General features: G+C 44.6%; 1 non-coding gene across 1 annotated transcript; it reads right to left on the bottom strand.

Moving 5' to 3' along the window:
• Positions 1-10945: 10945 nt before the first annotated feature.
• LOC139034133 (U6 spliceosomal RNA) lies at positions 10946-11050 on the bottom strand. Its single transcript, XR_011486577.1, has one exon. It is a non-coding gene; the product is annotated as a U6 spliceosomal RNA (small nuclear RNA).
• Positions 11051-20814: the final 9764 nt, after the last annotated feature.

The raw sequence follows: 20814 nt of genomic DNA, 5'->3' as shown, positions 1-20814 counted from the left end.
CATAATTAAAATTTATTTTTCACACAATAGCAGGAAAAAAGTTCTATTCATGTTCCCATAGACTATAAACCAGGAGCCACTAGGACATATCCAGGGACATAAAACAAGGTGTAAAAAAGTCATGGTCTAATGGTATGAAATCATATGCAGTCTGTTCTCTTATCACTGTGGGATTATTTTAGAAATCAATATCAAAAGATAAAATGACCACGTTTAAGTAGATCACATTGTTCTTCCCCCTACTCACCTTCCTTTCATGTTTGTCCATCACTCTTGGACACACCTAACATGGTCACTGTTTGCCCTTGGAGGGAACCTGCTAGGCTCCAGCTAAACTATGCCTCAGCCACTGCCGGTCTCTTAGCTGAAAAAAAGCTTGAACATGAGGAGAGGCCTGGGCTTTGGAGCATATGCACATGATGGCATCTTCTAAGATGGTTTTCTTTCTCAAATAACCCATAAGGATATAGCCCAGTGCAAGGACAAGTGAACCAGAGGACCAGAGCTGGATTCGCTGAGTTTTCAAATCCCTCAAGGATTGCTCTGTCAGAAGTCCAAGCTGGTGAGCTGCATTTTCTGTTCTCTATCAGGTCCTGGTTTTACTTGGAACCTTGACTTTACGTCCATCCATGTGCAGGGAACTCAGTTACCTGTGGGCTATAGTCGTTCGTCATTGTTCAAAGTCAGTAGTTTGATGTCCATTAAGTAAATCTTTGGTTTGAAAATAATATTGTGCATAGTTGAAAAATCATCTGATTTAGAGTCGGAACACTTGGCCCCGAGGGCCTGGTTCCTAGGCAGAACAATGGTCCCCAGACACATCCATGTCCTGATCCCCAGAGCCTGGGAATATGTTCGGCTACGAGGAGAAAGGGAAGGAGAATTTGCCATCAACTGATCTTAAGGTAGGCAGCTGATTCTGGATAATTTCGGTGGGTTCAATGTAATCACAGTGTCCTTACAAACAGGAAAGAAGCTGACGAAGAGAGTCAGAGGAGAGATGTGATGATGGGGCAGGTAAGGGAAATGCTGAACTGTTCACCTGGACACGGGGGAGTGACCACCTACTCCAGATGCAGGCACCCCTAGGGCTGGAGCATCAGGGAACGGTCCTCCCCAGAGCCGCCAGAAGGGACAGGCCTGCCCACACCTCGACCTCAGCCCAGGGAGGCCTGTGTTGGACCCTAAACAACAGGACTGTGAAAAAACACATTCTTGTTGTCTTAGGCCTCTAAGCTTGTGGTAACTTGTTAAAACAGGAATTAAAAACTAGTTAGAAGGGAATTTGCTGGCAGTAGAGTGGTTTAGGACTCTGCACTTTTCACTGCTGAGGGCACAGTTTCAATCCCTGGCTCGGGAACTAAGATCCCACCTGCTCTGTGGCATGATCAAAAAAAATTTTAATGTAAAAATCTTTAAAAAAAAGAAGCTAGTAGAAGCAGTGAGGCATGAGTCACAAAATCTCTTTGAGATCTTCTATGTGTCAAATAAAGAGGTTACATTAGGGCCTTTAAGGCTCTGAAAACAGGAAACATCCTGAACTATTCAGCCCTTTGAGTCGGCAGGTCCAAGGGTGTTCCAGAAGGGCCACGTGAGCTGCTCCACAGAAGGCCAGGGAGTAGGTGGGGCTTCGAATACTCTGCAGAGAATGGGTCCAGCTCAATGCTCATGCTGTGCATCTTTACTGCGCTTACCAAGCACCAGGCCCTGGGCAGGGTCTTCCCATATACTTCCCAACAACCTGGTGAAAGAAAGAAAGTGAAGTCGTTCAGTCATATCCAACTTTTTGCGACGCTATGGACTATAGCCCACCAGGCTCCTCTGTCCACGGGGATTCTCCAGGCAAGAATACTAGAGTGAGTTGCCATTTCCTTCTCCAGGGGATCTTCCTGACCCAGGGTTCGAACCCAGGTCCCCACATTGCAGGCAGACTCTTCACCCTCTGAGGCACCAAGGGAGCCCCACAAGCTGGTGAGTTTGGTATAGAACTGATGCCCGCTTTACCTGCATGAAAACTGATTCTCACCCTCATTGATAGTCTTTGGTCCCAGGCCACACACCTGCCAGGTGGCTGAGGTGTGACTTGAACACCCACACCTGCATTTGGGGCCCTCCATGGTTCTGCTTGGCCAATGGCTGTTACATTCACCAAATATATCACTTATTGAGCCCCCACTATGTGGCAGGTAACAAGGCAGGTAACAGGTTTGGTTGTTATAGCAACAACCAAAAAAAGATAAAGACAAGCTCTCAGCAACCTTACAATCAGCAGCAGCAATTCACATACTCAACAAATACTCATCAAGCTCTCGTGATATGCCAGGCATCATGAAGAGGAGCTTATTGAATTCTGGAGCCTATGAAAGCTAGTGCCGCATCACCAACATAGACCAGGATGCATCTTCAACTCATCTCACCCAAAGCATTGTCTAATTCTTGGAGTCCTGTCCACAAGGACTGAATTGTTCACCATAGGCAGGAGCTCTGTTCTCACTAAACAAAGAATGGGAAATCGAACAATTGCTCAATTCCATCAGAGCCTTAAAGGCTTTTCTAGCTACTCAGAAATGAAAAGGAGAATAGTGTCAGAAAGAAAGAGATTTTATGTATATTAGGTACATTGAGTTCACTTCATTTTAATGTTCAAGTTATAATAGAGATTCTACAGTTAGAATATTTTTAGTTTCTTACTGGAGAGGACATCATTTAGTAGAAGAAAAGCTATGTATCTCATATCAAATGTTAGAAAGGCAGAATTCACTAACTTTGCTCTTATGCAGATTTAAGAGTGATGACAGAGAATTTGGGCTTCTCAAGTTCTTGTCTTTCATCATCGTTTGCTCATTAGAAAAGCCTTTAAGCTAACAATGTCACAATATGGTAATATTTATCTATGCCATCTTTTATTCCAAAAATAATTTGTGTCAGAGAAATGTCATAACTTTAAAGATTTAGTAAGTAAACCCACTAAAGGCATAATTTCAACAGATTATCTGAAAAGGCTTACTCTTTTTTTCCTAAAGTGTCACAAATCTTCACAAGAGACTATCTTTGAAGAATGTCTTTAAAATTTTTTCTCCTCATTCTAAAAGCCATGAATCACATCAGAACACCACAATGAAACTTTGTTTTCACTAGACTTTAAGCTTTTTTAAAAACCTATTTTGATAAACTAGTCTTAGAAGAGGGAGGTTGACTCTGGCAAAAGGAACAACACATTCCTACTCAATAAATTACTAAAAATCAAGTGGGCACGTATATTGAAAGCTAGGAATGAGGAACTATCACAGCTCTGATTCTTTTCCCCCCAAATGATGATACTCTATATCAAGTTCAGTAGAGAATATAAGCTTAAAATTTTTAAATAAGAAAAAATATCTTGGTTATACATGTTTTTTTTTTCCTACCAGCGAATTTTAACTTTCCCTCAAAAATGAATACTTGAAATTATTCTCTGAGGTTATACCTCATGTTTTCAGTGACATGGACTCTCTCCTTATGCAACAGAGTTGTTATTGTGGTTCAGTAGCTCAGGGACTCTTTGCAACCCCATGGACTGCAGCATACCAGGCTTCCCTGTCCTTCACCATCTCCCAGAGTTTGCTCAAACTCATGTCCATTGAGTCAGTGATGCCATCCAATCATCTCATCCTCTGTCATCCCCTTCTCCTCCTGCCTTCAATCTTTTCCAGCATCAGGGTCTTTTCCAATGAGTCTGCTCTTCAAATCAGGTGGTCAAAGTATTGGAGGTTTAGCTTCAACATCTGTCCTTGCAATGAGTATTCAGGGTATTATCTTTCAAAGGGATTATTCCTCCTATGAAAAGAAAAAAAAAACTGTTTGGTAGTTCTCTCCTTTGGAAGTGAACCTACAAAGTAGGTTTTACCTATAAATCCACGCTACACACACACCTCACCCCACCCCCACACACACACATATGCATGTGTGCACACACACACATACACACACACAGGCTACCTCACAATTGCTCTACATATCCCAAAAGTCAAGCAAGAGGGAAAAAAATAGCAGCTGACTTCGGATTTGCTTTTGGAAGAAAGTGCCATGTGTTACAAAGACCCAAACTGCCAACAAAATGAAGAAAATAAAGGGATTAACTTTGGTTGAGGATGCGCATTGCAAATTGTCTCCAGGTTGCTGGGTGATGGGGGCTGAGGTGTTCCAGGCAGCTAAGACCTCAGTTCAGGAGGATTGCAAGGCTGGAGAGGAGACCCCAGGGAGGGGCCACTCCCTTACCATAGAAAATATAGGCCCTACTTAAAATCCTAAGATATTATATCTACAAAAAATGATCAGATTTGTTTCTTATGCAGCATTCACTACCAAGATGTTTGGTTTGAAAAGATAATTACAGAGGGAAACATTGCTTACCTCATCTTCTTTAGGAAGAAAGAATGTTACATTATAAGATAAAGAAAAGAAAGACATTTTTAGTGTTGGGACTCTGAAGTTCAACTGTAGTAACTCTAGAAGAAGGGAAGGATTTAAAAAAATAGAAGCTTTGTCAGCAGTAACAAACTCTGCACAGGACGGAAGGAAAAGCAGGCGTTCTCCACTGTTTAATGAAGATTTCTTAGCAACTGCAGCCATCTCAAGCCTTGGCAGTACCTGGCTCATCTGAAATGTTTGTCTATAAATTTTTGTAGACTGCTGACCTAAGTGTTATTAAAATTTCCTGTACCCATTAGGTCTGGAAAGCCAAAGAGAAGGTAAGTTTTATTGCTAGTTGAATTTTAAGGTCGGTATGATTGATCTGAAGTCCCCACATTGAATGTGTGCATGGTAAACAACTCTACATAGAGATTACTTTTAAATATATATCAGTAATTAATGTATATGTGTATTGAAGACTTTGGGTGGGTAAAAGGATGTTTGGATTTTTAAAACATCATTTTGCCAAAGTCTTTCTAGTCCCAATTTAGTTTAGTAACAACCCCCTGGACCTGAACACTTCTAATGGGGATTGTATTACGAGTAAGTATCCTTGAAGGAAGAATAAAAACCCTTATCGTGGGAAGAGTCCATCATGCCATGGTTAGCCCTCTGCATCCTCAGGTTCAAGAAACAGGGGATGGAAAACTCTACAAGATTCACAGTTGATTGAATCCACGAAGGAGGAACCCGAGACTTCAAAGGGACCCAAGCATCCGTGGAGTCTGGTATCTGCAGGGGATCCTGGAGCTGACCCCTACAGGTATGGAGGGATGACGGCATTTAATTTAAAAAGTCACCACAATTGCCATTTGTAGGAACTTGCTGTATGTGGAGTTCAAGAGGCATCTACACTGGCAGATCCCCTCACTGCCCTTGCTCTTTGGGGGACGAAAGGCAAAAGGAAGAACACACTCCCGCTTAATCAAGCACCAAAGATCTAGGGGGCACAGTTAATGAGAGCCAGGAATGAGGGAATATCGCAAGTATGACTCCTTTTCCCCTAAATAGTGAGATCCAAACCATCCCAGGTCCTAGTCTGGGGTACCTGAGAGGTAAAGGAAAACCCAGAAATCTACCGCAATGTGGTTCAATACTCTTGCCTGTTTTTAGTATTAAAGTAATGCTGACCTCATAGAAGGAGTTCGTAAATGTCCCCTTTCAAGTTTTTGGAAGAATTGTTTATTATTGCTATTATTTATTTCTTTAATAAGAAATAAATAGCAGAATTTGCTATTTATTTACTTGCTTAGCAGAATTTGCCAGTAAAGACATCTGGGCCTAGAGTTTCCTTGTCAGCTGCATGAGTAAATCTAGTGGAATTCAGTTTCTCATTTTTTTCTGGATCAAGTTTTGTCCTTTTGTCAAAAGGAATTGACTTTTTCATCCACATTATTGTTTATCATAAAGCTGTTCATAAGTTTCCCTTATTATTCTTTGATTATTGTGATGTCACCTGTCTCATTTCTGATATTTGTCGTACGTGCATGAACTTTTTTCCTTATCAGTCTGAATAGGTGATTGTCAGTTTCATTTTCATTAAATTCAAAAGACTTTCTGTTCCTTCCCCCATCCTGATTCCCCCACACACACAACCCCTTTCTTTCCGTGGACTATTCGGTATGCCACTTAGTTTCCAAATATTTGGGGATTTTCCTGATGTTTTTCTGCTATTGACCTTTAAATTATTTTCATTGTGGGAAAAGGACACACTTTGTATGACTTGGATCCTTTGCGGGGATTTGTTTCATGGCCCAGAATATGGTCAGTCTTGGTACACGTCCACATGGAGCTCTGCACACTCTGCCCGATGCCCGGTGAGTTATGAGGTGTCCTCGCTGGCCGCTGGGAGCAGGAAGCGTCCCCACCTGCCTGCAGCTCCAGCTTCATTTCCTCTTTTCCTCTTGGGTGGGTCTTCCCCCGGCACCTGGTATTTTCCTTACTTCACTCAGTGACTCACAGTCAGATGAAGACTCAGGGCAGAGAGCTCCGTGGCTCAGGCTCAGGGATCCGTCTCTGCGCAGTCCGACCGCTCAGCCCTCCCCAGATTCACAATCTCCATTCTTCTCCAGGCAAGGCTTCCCCTCTCCCTGGTCCCCCCATCTAGGGCAGCCTCCTCACCGACAGAGTGGGTGGGTTCTCATATCTGCTTCCACAGTTAAAGTGCTGTGACATGCCGTTTAGGAGAAAAAACACCCAGCCTCACAGAGATGCACGATGGATGTGGAAAACACAAGATTACTTTAGAGTTTTTCCCAGATTATTATAGGTAGTTTTCATGGACAGTACACCCAAATCTGACAAATGGTTATTTCTCACAGTATAATTGCAGCGAAGAATCAGTAATCATATTGATGAAAAGAAACCCATCTACACTGTTGGTGGGAATGTGAGTTGGAGCAGCCACTGTGGAGAACACTATGGGCAGAAAACTAAACATAGAATTACTATATGATCCAGCAATCCCACTCCTGGGCATATATCTGGAGAAACTATAATTCAAAAAGATACATGCACCCCAATGTTCCTAGCAGCACTGTTTTCGATAGCCAGGACATGGGAACACCCATGTCCATTGACAGAGGAATGGGTAAAGAAGATGTGGTATATGTACACAATGGAATATTACTTGGGCATAAAAAAGAATAAAATAATGACATTTGCAGCAGCATAGATGGACCTAGAGGTTATCATACTAAAGTAAAATAAGTCAGACAGAGAAGGACAAATATCATATGATATCACTTAAATGTGGAATCTAAAAAAATGACTACAAATGAACTTATTTACAAAATGAAAATAGCCTCACAGACATAGAAAACAAATAATATGGTTACCAAAGAAGAAAGTTAGGGAAGGGATAAATTGAGAGTTTAGAATTAACAGATACACACTAATACATATAAAATAGGTGACCAACATGATCCTATTGTATAACACAAGGAACTGGACTCAACATCTTATAATAATCTATAAGGGAAACAATTCTGAAAAGAATACATTACATAATATATATTATATATATTAAACATATATAATTGAATCACTGTGCTATACACCTGACACTAACACAACATTGTGAATCAACTATACCTCAATTTAAAAAAATCATTGTGTTTCAGTTGGAATGGATCATTTTCTATATAAGATTTTGTTACATCATGCATTCATCAGCTGGCTGATTCACAGAGTTATAAATGTTGATATATTTCATTACACAATTTAAAAAATTGACAATTGTTATTTTCATTGCAAATCTCACCTTTCTTTAAAATTGCCAAGTGTTCAGGTTCACAGACTGTGGAATGGACAGAGAAGACTGGCAGGCTACTGTCCATGTGGTCAAAAGATTCAGACACAACTGAGCGTGTGCGTGTGCGTGCACACACACACACACACACACACAGCTCAAGAGCACACACATATAAGCTAGTTCCAAGTTTTCAAGATTTCTGTTTTTTAACTCGAAACTTTGAGGTTTATCATTGGTGACAAATACTGCCGGTTGCTTTATTTAAGGTAAGAGGTTTAATTCTTTTGAGGACATTTTTGGCCAAAACCCAGGTCTGGGAAACTGAGGTTTGTCAGGAATGTCAGAAACAGTCACGCTGATTGCATTAGAAGGAATCGAGTGAGAGCCTTGTGCAGGGCTCCCATGCTTCCCATTCAAGCAGACGGAACTCCCCACCTCTCCACTCGAGGTATCCAAAAGGTGTGCTCAGGGACACAATGTCACAGAGTTAATAATGTGTGCAGTTTCACCCACAACGCTCTCAGGTGGGACATTCCTTTTCACTGTGAGCCTGTGGCCATGATGAGCACAGGAGTGATTTCTGGTTTTGCCACCACTCCTGCCCAGCAGCTAACATTTCTTCTCTTCTTTTAAACACCAAAGTCAACATAGCTAAAAAGGGCAAATAGCATTTTAGTTTTATTAAGATAATAGTTTTGCCTTCACAAATTTTTTGAAAACTTCAAAGAAACTCCAAGAGTCCATCCTTGGAAATCCAACTCTGAGAGTCTCTGGTTTAGGGAACTTGCCTAGGGTCACATTCTGTGCCAGTCCATGGAATAGGTTTCCTGGGTGGAGCTGACCCCCAGCACTTTCCCTTATTCCACCTGAGACATCTCCTCAATCTGTATCTGCTGTTGGGAAGAGTTACGAATGGGCTGAAGTGAAGGAGATAAACTCGATGTTTCGCTGCATCCAAGTCTTACCTCCAACACCTTTTTCTTGTTAGCTTGATGTCATCCTGCCTTCCTCTAGGTCAGAGTTACAAAAGCTAAAAGCATTGCAGTTCTCTGAGTTAGAGTCTTGGTGCCAAGGGCCAGCTAAGCTATCTCAGGCTGAGTTTTCTTTCTTTTCATCCCGAGGCAACCGAAACCAAAAAAAGGGGGGGGAAGGGGTCTAAACAAAAGACATCCAGACCAGGAGGCTTGATGCTGCTGCTGAATTTTAATGTTCAGACACATCATCTTGCCAGAAGTTTCACTTCCAGCCGCTGACAACAGACAGCCCTCGAGCTCTTTTGTATTATGTCACTCATTGTCTGGTTGGGGTGAAAGAAAGGGATAGCTTTTCAGGAGGAAAGTACGCATTTATTTTGAAATTATTCTGTTATACTTATTGAATCACAAGTTCAATTAAGAAAATATGCATGTGTGCTCAGTTGTGTCTGACTCTGTTCTACCCCATTGTCTGTAGCCCACCAGACTCCTTTGTCCATGGGATTTCCCAGGCAAGAATACTGGAACAGGTTGCCATTTCCTCATCTCCAGGGGATCTTCCCAACCCAGGGATCAAACCTGCATCTCCTGTATTGGCAGGTGGATTCTTTACCACTGAACCACCAGGGAAGCCCATCATTTGCTTAAACTTATGTAATAGACCTGCCTATGGAAGTGAAAATAAAATTTACTGCTGGAGAAGAGACCTGAATGTGTCCAAATAAAGTTTTTCCAGCTGATTGAAAACAAATGTTTTTCTATTTCTGGTAAGAATTCAGATTTAAAAGTCTCATATTCAGCTTCATTAGTGGCTCACACTCATGCCCCTGTTACTATGGTAACTGAGATCCCAGGTCTCATGGGATCAGTGTCACCTCTTTCTTCCCAGGTGGTTCTGGCTTCTTGGAGTCAGTTCTGCTCCAATCCCATTCCTGAAGTCGGTTCAGACAAGCCCAGCCGTCTGTATTCCACAGCTAATAAATCCAGCAGACTTCATGGAAATACCATCTACAAAGTGTCTCATCTCTAAAGCTGGGCCGCACATAGTATTTTTGGATTTGCAATTAATAATCTCCAGCCACTGGAGAGCAAAGAACACTCCAACCTAAAGCATCAAATGAACGTCCTCCATGCCCTGGGTTCGCAGAGTTCACTGAGCTCGTGTGACCTTGAACTGCACAGAATCCCTTAGCGACATGAAAGGACATTCCATCCAGCACCACTAGCTTCACGCGAAAATGAGTCCCAGAGGCTGTGAGTTCTGAGCCTAGGGTCACACTCCTGACTAGCTCTTGGTCCAGGATTTGCTCTCAGGTGTTGTACTGTATGTTTTATATGGTATGTTTTTCTTAAATGTTGTTCCCCTTTTTAAATGAGGAATCCTAGAAGTCACAAACTACCTCAGGTGTACACAGCGTGTGTGTGTGCATGTGTGTGTGCGCAGGTGAGGGAAGACAGGAACTGTGAAGAAGCAGCATGTAAATTAGGGAAAACCCTCAAGTGCACCAGTTCCATCAACCCTGTCTTATCAGTTGTGGAATACAGGGCTGATGCCGGGCTGCTGAGCCAGAGACGGTGTCACCAAGGGAAAATGTGGGCCTGTGATTGTGCTCAGGGTGAGCGGGCCTGTGATTGTGCTCAGGGTGAGCGGGCCTGTGATTGTGCTCAGGGTGAGCGGTCGTGAGTGATGGTTTCTGTTCGTCTCCGTGTGGATGCTCGAGATCCTGATGAGAGGCTGTATCTCAGCCCCTGAAAGGGGTTTGGGGGCTGAAGTCTGGTGTTCCCTGGTACCTTACGATTGTGGACAGGATATTCATTATTCATTCTTGACTCTACTAACTAAAAATTGGGCAGCATTTCAATACTGTCCTCATGCAATTCTGCAGCCAACGCTCAGTGATCGAGGGGCTGTGCTTTATGGATTTCACTCTCCTCCTCTCTTATCCTCCCATCCCAACCCCCTCACCTCTGCCTTCATCAAAGGCCCTGATGATGTCTTCTCCAGAAGAGGCTGGCTGGGAGAGAGAGGAAGAGGCAAAACTCAAAAGTTACTTTGTCTTCTTGTTCTTAAATTTTTTTAAGTTTTTAAAAAAATATTATTAATTTTTTAAAAATATTATTTATTTTTAATTGTACAATAAATGCTTTACAATGTTGTGTTCTTCCTGCCATACAACAATGAGAATCAGCCAGAGGTATACATATGTCCCTTCCCTCTAAAAGATTGAATTTTTAATTTCATGTAATTAAAAATTCATGTAATTTCATGTAATTAAGTAATTTCATGAATTTTCGTGTCATCCTTGCTCAGGGGCCACGCTAATCTTCTCTGTATCATTCCAGTTTTAGTATAAGTGCTGCCGAAGCGAACTCTACTTTCTCTTCTTATCCCTGTGAGCTGAGAACAGAGGGACCATGAGCCCAAGGTCACCAAAATACACACGGTGACCATGAGGCTCCCGTCCAGACCTGCCACTGAAGGGGTGGCTCTTGGAAGAACCCACTCCCCACCCTCTGCTCCTGTTGCTGGTGGAGGTCACTGTGAGCCCCACGAATGACCTGGATATCACACACATGCACATGTGCACACACACTCTTCACACTACTGACTGGGGTCACACACATGCTGACATGGCTGTGTTTCCAAGCCTCTTCGACCTTTGCATCCTCCTCAGCAGCCCCTGCCGACTTGTCATCCTTCAGAGTGCACATCAGAGGCCTCCTCCTCGTCCGTTCAGCCTTCTCTGCTGCCTCCAAGGCTGGATTGGGCATCTCTCCTAAGAGCACCCAGACTCCTGCCATGAGAGTGTCTACACGCACCCAGTTGGCTGTACTGGAATCGGATGTTCCTGGGTCTTCACTACGTTGTCTTTACCTCAAGAGTCAGCACATGAGTTGTTGTTTTGTCGTTGTTCAGTCACTAAGTCGTGTCCGACTCTGTGACCCCATGGACTGCAGCATGCCAGACTTCCCTGTTCTTCACCATCTCCTGGAGTTTGCCCAAGTTTATGTCCATTGAATCGGTGATGCTATCCAACCATCACATTAAGTTGGTGTCCCGTAACTTAAATAATAATTGAACAGTGAGTGTGTGAACAAGTTTTGCACAAATACAACCCCTCGGAGGAAGGCCTTCTGTACATCTGGGGTTCAGTTCAGTTCAGTTCAGTCGCTCAGTCATGTCCAACTCTTTGCGACCCCGTGAACCGCAGCACGCCAGGCCTCCCTGTCCATCACCAACTCCTGGAGTTTACCCAAACTCATGTCCATTGAGTCAGTGATGCCATCCAACCATCTCATCCTCTGTCGTCCCCTTCTCCTCCTGCCTTCAATCTTTCCCAACATCAGGGTCTTTTCAAATGAGTCAGCTCTTTGCATCAGGTGGCCAAAATATTGGAGTTTCAGCTTCAACATCAGTCCTTCCAATGAATACCCAGGACTGATTTCCTTTAGGATGGACTGGTTGGATCTCCTTGCAGTCCAAGGGACTCTCAAGAGTCTTCTCCAATACCACAGTTCAAAATCATCAATTCTTCAGTGCTCAGCTTTCTTTATAGTCCTACGCTCATATCCATACATGTGGGCTACCTGTAATGGGAAGCTGCCAGAAGGGATTCTCTGAATCAGTCTGTCCAACATCTTGGGCAAACAGTGAGCTTCAGTGAACTTAGCAACTCCACACCCATCACCACCTGGATCCCTACGCGCGCGCACACACACACACACACACACACACCCCACTTCCTGGGAAACTGGTTTTCAGCCAAGCCTCTGCTTTAGGCCACACACCCACACATACCACACAACTACTGTTGCTATGAAGTATGGACAGACAGATGGACCTAAATAACAGATGAACTGGCTTTCCTCTGTTCACGCTCTTTGGGAGCCACTGCTTTTGAGTTCAGATCTGTGGTGTTCTGTCTTTCTTTACACTGTTGACACTTTTCTTCATTCTCACATCTCTTACTCTGCTTCCTTGCCAAGAATTTACTGTTTGTTTGGGGCTTTCTCATTGGAGGCCTTCACTGAGAGTTTTAAAATCCTCCTTTCTTGGAAAATGTGCTCATTTTGCAAATTCCTACTTATCAGGTCCAAGAAACTCTGAAGCCAAGAATCATACAGTCTCAGCATTTCTGGGCTCTTTTTTGTGAAGCTATCAGAGCATTCTCCTCCCTTGTATATTTAACTCTGTTCCCCTCAACCTTCTGCAGGGGAGTTCCTCCCCTGGCAATCTCAAATTAGGAGTTTTTTTTTTTTCTCATGTAACAAGATTAGGAATACTCTGTTCTTTTCTCTGTGATCTGTTAGTACAAGTGGCAGTCTGAGCAGAAACAGTACAAATTGCAACAGCCTCAGCCCAAGGCATTGGCTCCTCCATCTTCCCGCAGGAGTGCCCACCCGCCCCTGGTCACCAAGGACTTCCTGGGTCTAAAATTGGCTTCACGGGACTTCCCCGGTGGTCCAGTGGTTAGGACTTCACTGTCCAGTGCAGGGGGGTGTGGGTTTGATTCCTGTTGGGGAACTACAGCCCACACACCTCGAGGGTCAAAAAACCAAAACATAAAAAAACAGAAGCCATATTGTAGTAAATTCAAAAAAGACTTTTTAAAAAAAATTGTCTATATCAAAAAAATCTTTAAAAAATAAATAAAATTGATTTCAAGATCACATTCTTTTCTTTGCTGAAGGATACACAACAGCTGGGACTCTGGTTTTTCAACAATACAAACTCACCTCAAACTTTACAAAGCAAGCAGCAAACTTCCAGGGACAAACCTGAAGCCTCAGAGACCAGATCAGAGCTAAGCCTCAGGCTCAGGGCGACGAGACCAGCCAATGCCATGTCATCGCTCCTCTCCCTTCTCCCTGTGCCCTGGCGCATCCGGGCCTTTCCTTCTCTATGTGGGCCCCTCTGCTGCTCAGTCGGCCTGGCCACCACCTGTCCCATCCCTTCATATCATGGAATGAGGGCACCCAGAAGAGACTGAGGCTCTAGATCTCTCATTCCAAAATTCATGAAAGAGACATTTGTGTTAACCTGAACTGACCTCATTCCCAGGGCTAGATAAACACACAAGCCGGCTTGCAGGTGGCGTTACCTGATCGATGCAGTAGTTTCCACAACAGTCATGTGAACAGGGGTTGGAAGCAGTAACTTTAAGGGAGGGATTCTTGAGCAAACATTCTTGCTGGTCTCCATTACAGCTGCTGTTGATGAATCCTGGACAAAATAGTCTACCTCTGTGTCTCCACTATAGGTTATACCGTCAGTAGTATTTTCTCTTCCTTCCTAGGCCTAGCTTATACCAACCCTTTTTTCCCTAACACACACACACACACACACATACACAATAGACAGAGTCTATTTCCAAATGCAGGCTCAAGAGCTGATCTCAGGAAACCACTGCCTGAACCATGAGAGAATGAGTCAGTGTTATCAAGTGAAACTCTTTTTTTCTTAAACATCTAAGCAAAGGAAGTTCATTGGGAAATGCTAGCCCTTGACCTCTAACCAGTTAAATATTTTGTCTAAAACTTCATTAAATTCTTATCTTACCCAATAAGCTGACTTCATGATTTCTTTTGTAAAGTATGCCTAACAGCCAATAGAGATAACAGTGTTTGTGATTTCTGGAACAGCTGCTTCTTCTTGCTCATACTTCTCCGTTTTCAGAACCACTTCTAGCCAGTCCTCCCTGGGCATAGTTTACCCATCACAGTCAGAGGAAGTGGGCAGCATTTTGTCACCAGGGCAGAACCAGGGCTGAGAAATGCCTTACGTTAAGAGTAGGCTTAGACCATGTCTCTCAACTCCTCCATCTCCCACCATGAATTTCTAAATGGCATGGATGGATTCTGATTCTGTACAAGAAAGACATTTCAAGAATGAAAGTAATCAGTGACATCCTTGAAATCAAAGAAAGGAAACAAGAAGTGTTCACTAAACATATGATTTTTAGCTTTTCCTTCACTTCGAAACTTCATGCTCCTCGTCCTGGACAATTGAAACCTCACTCCAGTGATAAAACTGTAACCAAGCAGGATCCTACGTGGCCTTTCCAGGACAGACCGCCACTCCATGCCGTTGCCTATCTCTGGCCTATAGAAAAATGTTAACCTCCTAGGCCTCCCATGAGTTCCAAAGAATAAATTTAATCAGAGAAGTGAGAAAATGCAGAAAGAAAGGAAAACAGTCAAGCAAGACAAAATAATAATAGTTTAGCCATTAAACAAAGTCAAGGACCTTCACTTCCTCTTCAGTGTGTGCATTCTCAGTTACTCAGTCGGGTCTGACTCTTTGCGACCCCATAGACTGTACCCTGCCAGGCTTCTCTGTCCATGGGATTTCCCAGGCAGTAATACTGGAGTGGAGTGCCGTTCTGTCTCCAGGGGGTCGTCCCAACCCAGGGATAGTACCCACGTCTGTTGCATCTCCTGCATTGGCCAGCAGCTTCTTTACCACTAGCACCACCTAGGAAGCCCCAGTTCCTCCTCAAGGGCTGTAGATAATATTCTGAGCCATGTCCTTTGACTGTTATTTCCACGAGATGTCTCTTTAGAGGCAATGCCATGAGTTCTAAGATGAAGCAAACTGATCACAAATTACGGTCAGGATGAAGGGATGTGGGAGGGGCCTCGCTGGCCAAGAGCCATCCTTTCATTCTGCAGGGGTCATTGGCCAGTGACCAGGGCCAGCCTGAGTCCATCAACCTCTCCCATAAATACCTGCCTGCCATCCAGATGGTAAGGATGTTTGTCAGGAAGCGAGTGTGTGCATCTGTGTGAGAGCTAGAGGCACTTCTGAGGAGTCAGAGGAAAAAGTGGTTGATGACATACCTGTGGGTTCTGATGCAGAGATTATGAAGGAACTTTTATTTCTTACAGTCAGTAAGACATATCTCCCATGAATCATAGCTTTTTTCATCCTAATCCTTTTACTACACTATAAAAAGACCTTTGGAAATATTGCTTTTCAATAAATTACACTTTTTTCCTAAGCCTTAGTTACATTATTAAAGGAACTTTGACCATAGGGAGATTTAAGGCTTTGGAAATTGGTAAGGGCTTTCTTAAAACCTGTGCGTGGCTTGCCAACAACCACCTGTCGCAGTGACTCACTCCAGTGCCATGGGCGTGGTCAGCACACAGGAGGGTCAGCTCTCAGGGCAGGTGTGAACCAGGGCTTCTCTCCTGCAGAACCAACAATATGATGATCCTCGGGCATCATTTCCTGGGTAGAGCGCCAGGGAGCGTAAAGGTGAAGACTAGACAGTGTGTCTCAGCCTCCGCCCCTCCCCATCAGTGCCCCGGCCCCTCTCCAGATGCTACCTGCCCCTGGTCCCCTGGTCACCTCATGCACCCCCCTGCCCCACGGAGGCCTTTCCTGCCTGGACCACAATAGAACCTTCCTACTCCAGTTACCATGAATCTGTCTCCCTCCCCCTGGGCAGAGATGCTCAGTCTCTGGGTATCTAGAATGTGTCCATCTAGCTTCCATCCTTGGGAGACCTGATCAGAGGTCTGGGAGACACCAGGGCTTGAGGGCGAGCTGGCAACCCCCCGTGGTGCAGTCCCTCCCACACCAGCACCAAGACCAGCCCGGCCTCCTGCCCCCTCAAGGCCCTGAATCCCAACTCACACACCTGCCTGAAGCCAACCTGGTCAGGCCTCACTCTGCCCTCCTTTAAAAAGTTTTTCCTTCATACTGGAGTAGAGTTGATTAATTATGTGTGTTAGTTTTGGGTATACAGCAAAATGATTCAGTTATACATATACATATGTCCATTCTTTTTCAGTCTTTCTCCACGTAAGTTACTACAGAATGTTGACTAGAGTTCCCTGTGCTAAAGCAGCAGGTCCTTCTTGGTTATCTATTTTATACATAGCAGCGTGTCCATGTGTTAATTCCAAACTGCCAATCTATCCCTCCCTCTCCCCAACCCTTTCCCCCTGATAACCATAACTTTGTTCTCTCTGTGTGTCTGTTCCTGTTTTGTGAATAAGTTCACGTGTATCGTTTCTTTTAGACTCTGCATGTAAGTGTTACTGTATCATATTTGTCTCTCGTCCTGCCCTCTCCCCTCCCCCACCTCATATCTGCTCACACCGACATGCTATTTTCAGCCCCCAGTATTCCTAAACCAATACACAAATACATATGAGTCCAAGTTCCCCTTCCCCTAACACTCTCAGAAGTGAAATAAAAGTAAGTCTAGTTCTCTGCCATGGTGGAAAGTGCTAGACACTTGCGATGCCACAGAATTCAGAGAGACAAATGAACCTGTCCTGACATGATACCCGAGAGTATCTGGGAACTGAGGTCTGACAGCAAAGGAGGAACCACCCGGCCTCTCCCCGCAGCCAGAGGGGAGCCTGATCCTACAGAGAAGAGAGAAAGCCAGAAACAGCAGCACAGAAAACCCAAGACAGCTCATCTCCCTGCCAGAGTCCCTGCCTGGTGCCCACGAGGAGGCCCCATCTGATGAAAAGTTTCCACGGTGATACCCTCGGTGGAGACCCTTCAAAAAGCCAGTTCCCGCTGCCTCCTCCCCGGGCTGCTTCTGGTTACAGCGTCCCCTGCAGAGCATCTCCCCCAAGGCCTAACCGCCACCTCTCCAGACTCTGCTCCACTCCTCTGCACATTCCTTTTAATATTTCATGGCTCTCTTGAAAGAGGGACGAGCAGCGTCTGTCTGTGCGTGCTCCTTTTAATCGATTTGTTATGGCAATTACATTTTTTTTTTTACTCCAGAGGATGCTAAGGAGAGTGCTACTTCCTGGAAAGGGAGTGTTTTGGAAGAGGGTGAAATGCCACTCGGCGCCACTTGTGGGGTCTCCCAGGAGACGCCCCTGCATCTCTGGAAAGCCAGGGTCCTTCCAGCCAAGGAGCTGACGGCTAAGACCTTGTCTGAGATGAGCGGAGGAATTGTCGGGCTCATTCAGTAGTGGCTGAAGAGGAAGTTAGACAGGGGGTATCGGGCCACAGGCTTCCTTCTAGAGAAGGTGCAGAGAAAGCCCTGTTTCCGTGAATGTGGACTGTGGCTTCCCTCGGTCCCACAGAATACACGCTGAGCTGTGGACTCCAACCCCATCTGCCAACAGCCAGGGAGCTGTTCATCACAGCACATCTGATGTTTTCTTCAAGTTTTCACTCCCACATGTGGGAACGACTGTTGCAAGTACCACTGATTAGGGCTTCCCTGGCGGCTCAGTGGTAAAGAATCTGCCTGCAAATCCAGGAGACTCGAGTTCAATCTCTGAGTCAGGAAGATCCCTCAGAGAAGGGAATGGCAACCCACTCCAGTATTCTTGACTGGAGAATTCCATGGACAAAGGAAACTGATGGGCTACAGTCCATGGGGTCTCAAAAGAGTCAGACACAACTTAGCAACTAAATAACAACAACAATACTGATTAATTTTACATTGTTATACTTCAGAAACTTCATAAATTCAACATGGAAATAATATCCAAAATAGAATTGGATATTCAAATATCTAAAAGTTCACTAAAAAAATATCAGGTAGAATTATGCTAAATTAAACTTGTAAGCATTTCATCTTTCCCTTCTTCCCTCCTTCCTTCAAAAGGTGACATGATACAACCTGGGTTTTCACACAGTCACTATTGCTGCTCTGAGGTCAAACCACAGAGACTGTTCCCATCACACTTGTAACCACTGTCAATTTTTAAATGTTCAATGCATAACCTGTGTCAAAGCACATAGTGGTGGCTCTGGACAGTATCTGAAATTATATAACATAAAGTCACCCTGAAGGAACTGGTGCATAAAACAAAACTATGACTTTTCTGTAAAAACAAAACAGCCCCCATCCCAGCTTTTTTCCAAAGCATAGCAAAGATTTGATTAACCTGCGGAATGTGGAGTGCTGATTAATTGAATTTTCTGATGAACTGATGGGTTAATCTGATGGAAAAACAGAGGAAAATGAAAACCATCCATGTTCCTGTCTTATTAAGAAAGTGTATAATATGCAATGCAGATCACTTTGATGATAGTATCTTCTTCCTGCTTCAAGTCATTGTCAGAAATACCTGCAGGGACAGACAGATGGTACACAGGCTGGGCTGATGGACAGATAGGCCTGGGGGCCACGAGGGAAGTTCAGGGGAGGAAGGACCTGGGGGACATGAGGGGAGGGCAGGGACACTGGACGGTTCTTCTGCAGAATCAGCTCCTTCAGCTGAGTTAGATAGTGAGATTCTGAGCCACCTGGAAATGAGAGGAGATGCTCTCAGATAGAAGTCTCCAGAGTCCACGTCCTCAGCCAGGATTAGGGAGTGGGGGTCTGGCATCATGGGATGGGGGTTGAGAGGAGTTGGGGGTGGGGGGGTGGGGAGGCAGGGGGACCCTTGCTCTCTTCCTCTCACAGCGACTCCCTCATCCACCGGTACATCCCACCGTGGTTGACTCGCAACCTGTGTCTGCAAGACTGTCCCTCACAAGATAAACTTGTTCTCAAGGAAAGATCTAGACCACTGGCCCAATCACCCCCAAACACAGGACGATCTTTCCCAGAGCTCCCGTTCTGTTACTAATTTAACTCTCATCAGACACTGACATCTGACACTGAAAGTATGTGAATGCTTGATTTTTCTCCCGAGTGACCGGGTTCTTCTTGCTCCCTGCCGACCCCCAGCAGGAAGGCAGCGGAGCCCTGGGATTCAGAACCTGGAATCACACTCCCAGGCTCTGAGCGGCTGAGCAGGCACCAAGCAGCAGGTCAGCCCCCTTGGCCCTGGGACACAGCGGGTGTGATGACAGGTCACGAGGCTTGCACGGCTGCTCAGATGGAAGTGACAGGAAGTATCCTGGTGACAAGCTATAGATGCATTTACTCTTGGTTCCCTAGTAAGAAGGTTCCTCTAGCCATCAGTCTAACAGATCTGGGCCATGGAGTTGGGTGGATTGGAACCAACACAGGCCTGGATGTGAGGAAAAACATCAAATGCACTATTCGTGGAGCATGCCTTTCAGCGCCCTGCTGGTCCACCCTGATGTCCGGGCCAGGCAGGGGGACAGGGTGACCTATGGGCTTCTGCTCCCCAATAACCCCAGGAGTCCTGACCAGAACATTGATACTCGAATACATGCTCAAGATTATCTTTCCTAATTTTTCCTTTTGTGGAATTTTCAGCTAGAAATCAAGGAAGGGGGACCCTTTGGAGATGTGTCAATGGATTCCATGTCTGACCCACAGAAGAAGCCATTCACAGTCCACGCCACTATCCAGGGGGACTTGGCTGCTCCATCAGCACCTTCATTTCTCCTCCTAAACTTTCCTTGCTTGACTTCTCAGCCGTGTAAACCAACGACAGCTTTAGGGCCGAGCAGGGAGGAGGCAATGTTGATGCTGAGAGTAGACGGGTTCGATGACCAGGGCAGCGGGTGTAGCGGGTGGAGGTAGTGTTATCCTGCCTTTCTGACTACACGGAGAGGTGTTGGAGTTTCACAGATCACCCAGATTCTAAAACCAAACTCAGGGCGTTAGCTGTTAGTGATCTTGTTTGCTACCTCTGTTCTCCAGGTAGAGCGTAAGCAAAATACAGAAGGATTTTCGGTTTTTATTTCCTGTGTGTGCACAGTCCTGGAAACCAAACTTCAGCCCAGAGCTACAGTGAACATTAGTGGTGCGGGGGCTCACGTGGCAGAAAAGTCATCCTATTTACATCTCATAAAAGCAGATTAATCCACATGCTGGGTGTCTATTTACACAGTAAATAGCAGTACACGTTTTTACCAATTTTCCACCATTAAAACACCAAGCGAATAATCTTCTGATTGTATTGCTCTTCATCCTTGGGAACTATGGCTTACACCCACTGAATTTTCAGGAAATTGAAAGAGTGAAAAGTTGGCCATTTGTCTGAAATGAGAGTGTGTTTAAAAAAAGAGAGAGAGGGAGAGAAGAAAAGGCTCCCCAGAGACTATTTTAATGCTGTTGAGCATTTAGTAAGAAAACATTCCAAAATAACCAACATCTGTGGAACTGTGGAGCCTACAAAGCTGTCACTTAATTTCAAAGGAGAAACTGGCTGAATCCAGGAGACGACACAGCGCAGCCCCCAGCCGCGCCTTCCTGGTCAATGTCGGCGTTAAAAATGCAGACA

The sequence above is a fragment of the Odocoileus virginianus genome, unplaced genomic scaffold, assembly GCF_023699985.2.
Source record: "Odocoileus virginianus isolate 20LAN1187 ecotype Illinois unplaced genomic scaffold, Ovbor_1.2 Unplaced_Contig_27, whole genome shotgun sequence".
NCBI lineage: Eukaryota > Metazoa > Chordata > Mammalia > Artiodactyla > Cervidae > Odocoileus > Odocoileus virginianus.
Note: the sequence above shows the minus strand (reverse complement) of the source record. Positions and strands in the feature narration are given on the sequence as shown.